Source organism: Triticum aestivum, chromosome 5D, assembly GCF_018294505.1.
Source record: "Triticum aestivum cultivar Chinese Spring chromosome 5D, IWGSC CS RefSeq v2.1, whole genome shotgun sequence".
In the NCBI taxonomy this organism is placed as follows: Eukaryota; Viridiplantae; Streptophyta; class Magnoliopsida; order Poales; family Poaceae; genus Triticum; species Triticum aestivum.
Window position 1 is genome coordinate 556,145,744 of NC_057808.1, and position 2,507 is coordinate 556,148,250.

The following is a 2,507-nucleotide window of genomic DNA, read 5'->3' on the forward strand; positions in this document are numbered from 1 at the left end:
GCTTTGCTTTCATCGGATCTACCTTCTCCTCCGGAGGTGGATGTTTCTTTTCTTTCACCCCTTCAAAGAAGTTCTTCACTTCGGCTCGCACGATCTTCGCGTTCTCCTCCTCGGTCCTCTCGTATGGTAACTTCTCTGGAGTCTTCAGAGAAGGACCGAATCTGTATTGCCTCCCGCCTCTGGTAGCTGTACTGCTAGACGCCGGCAGAGCAGACGGAGCGGCTGTGTCTGTCTTCTTTCCTTGCTTACGAGGCGGAGGAGAAGGACTACGACACGCCGGAGCAGCCGCAGCGGCGGCGGGTCTCTTCCGCCCTTGCTGACGAGGCGGAGAAGGAGGAGGCTGGCTGCTCTGGCGCGCCGGCGCTGGCGGAGAAGGAGGCGGAGTGCCGCCACGCGCCGGAGAAGGAGCCTGAGTGCCCTGATCACTCGCCAGAGGAGGAGGCGGAGGAGGAGGCGGAGCGCCCTTACTCGCCGGAGCCGTCCAGTTCGGAAGCTTGATGAGCTCCTTCCGCCATAGGCACGGAGTCTTCAGAGCTAAACCCAACCGAGTCTCCCCTTCACCGGTAGGGTGGTCAAGCTGGAGGTCCTCAAATCCCTCCGTTATTTCATCCACCATCACCCTAGCATATCCTTCTGGAATCGGCCGGCAGTGGTAGGTTGCGCCGGGTTCAGTAGGTAAAACAGAGCCAACAGCCGACTTGACTTTGAAATTCTGCCATTCCGCCATAAGGTGGCAATGTTGAGACTCCGTGATAGCATCCACGGGGTAGCTAGCAGGAGCCGCATGCTACAGCTGAAGCAGCTCGGTGGAAGCCACGCTGCTTCTCCGCTGAGATGGCGGTGTAGCTTCGGGGGCAGTTTCGGCATCTCGATTGCCGTCTCGTTCCTCCAGCGCTTGAACCCTTTCGTGCAGCTTCTGAATTTGGATCTGCTCCACTTTTTTCCTCCTCTCCTGGGTTTTGTAACCGCCCGCGTCCGGAAAACCAGCCTTCCACGGAACGGAGCCTGGCGTGCCCCATGTCCGTCCAGGGTGCTTAGGATTCCCGAGGGCCATTGTGAGCTCGTCGTTCTCTCTGTCTGGAACGAACGTCCCTTGCTGCGCTGCATCGATATAGTGCTTAAGCTTCTTGACGGGTATTGCAAGTTGCTCGTCCGTCCAATGACACCTCCTGATACAGGGTCCAAGGTTCCCCCAGCCCCGAAGAACCAAGTCCGGCAAAGGTCTGGCCAGTTCATTGTCTCTGGTTCGATCCCTTTATCAAGCAGATCCCTCTCAGACTTGGCCCACTTAGGCCAGGCTTTGAGGTAGCCACCTGACCCCGTGCGGTGGTGAAGCTTCTTCTTCGTAGCATTCTTCTTGTTTTTCGCTGACATCTTCTTACTCTTTTCCGATGTCTTGTGGGCCACAAATGCGGGCCAGTGATCTCTGATCTTCTCATACCGGCCGACGAATTCTGGTGTCTCTTCTTTGTCGACAAATGTTTTCAGCTCATTCTTCCACCTCCTGAATAGGTCTGCCATCTCCTTAAGAGTATGGGACTTGATTAATTGCTCTATAACTGGCTTCTCCGGATCCTCCTCTGGCGGTAGGGTGAAATTCTTCGGGCCTCGTCTCTTTACCGCATATGTGCTCGATCCGGAGGGCTAGAAAAAAGAAGAAATACGAGTGTTAATTAATATGTGTACATACCAAAACAATGAATGCATCAATTAGCTAGTCAGCACAGGCTTAACTAATATATTTACCTGGCCGGACTCTGTTCGGTCACCCGATCCGTCACCACGGGCTCCTTCTTGCACCAGCATTGGGTCACCGGAGCCATCATAATCATGTCTTTCCTCCTCCACTCTTCGATCACCGTAGCCTGCTTCTTCACCCTGTTCTTCCAGACCATCATTGTTGTTAAGATACGACAAGATATCACCTCCGGCAAAGATTATGTCCCCCAACACCTCTTCTGCTTGCTCATCTCGTCCGTGCTCCATTGTTTCTGCAAATATTACAACATGGCAATTATTACACAAACATGACAGCAGGTGGATATATTAGTGCAAACGTAGACCTAGCTTATTCCGGGTTTGGGGTGGCCTAGGCAACGCTTCAAGGGTAGGGGCGCGGCGGGAGGGGGTAGGAGACCGACATCTTTTTTCTAGGGTTTGGGTGTCCTCGAGAGTTTTGGTCGAGCGAGAGGGCTGGGGGGTGCTCCCGTGGTATACGTTATCACGGTCGAGAGGGGGTATACATATCGACCGTCCATCATGTCCAAGTTATCTGGGAGGGAGTTATATATATCGACAACGACGACATACATACACGGGAAAATAATGTTATCGGGGAGGGGGTATATCGACCCCCCCCCCACGTGTTGAAGTTATCGGGAGGGGGTTATATCGAATACGACGACATACATACACGGGAAAATAATGTTATCGAGGAGGGGGTATATCGACCCCCCCTCGTGTTGAAGTTATCCCCCCTCGTGTTGAAGTTATCGGGAGGGGGTAAT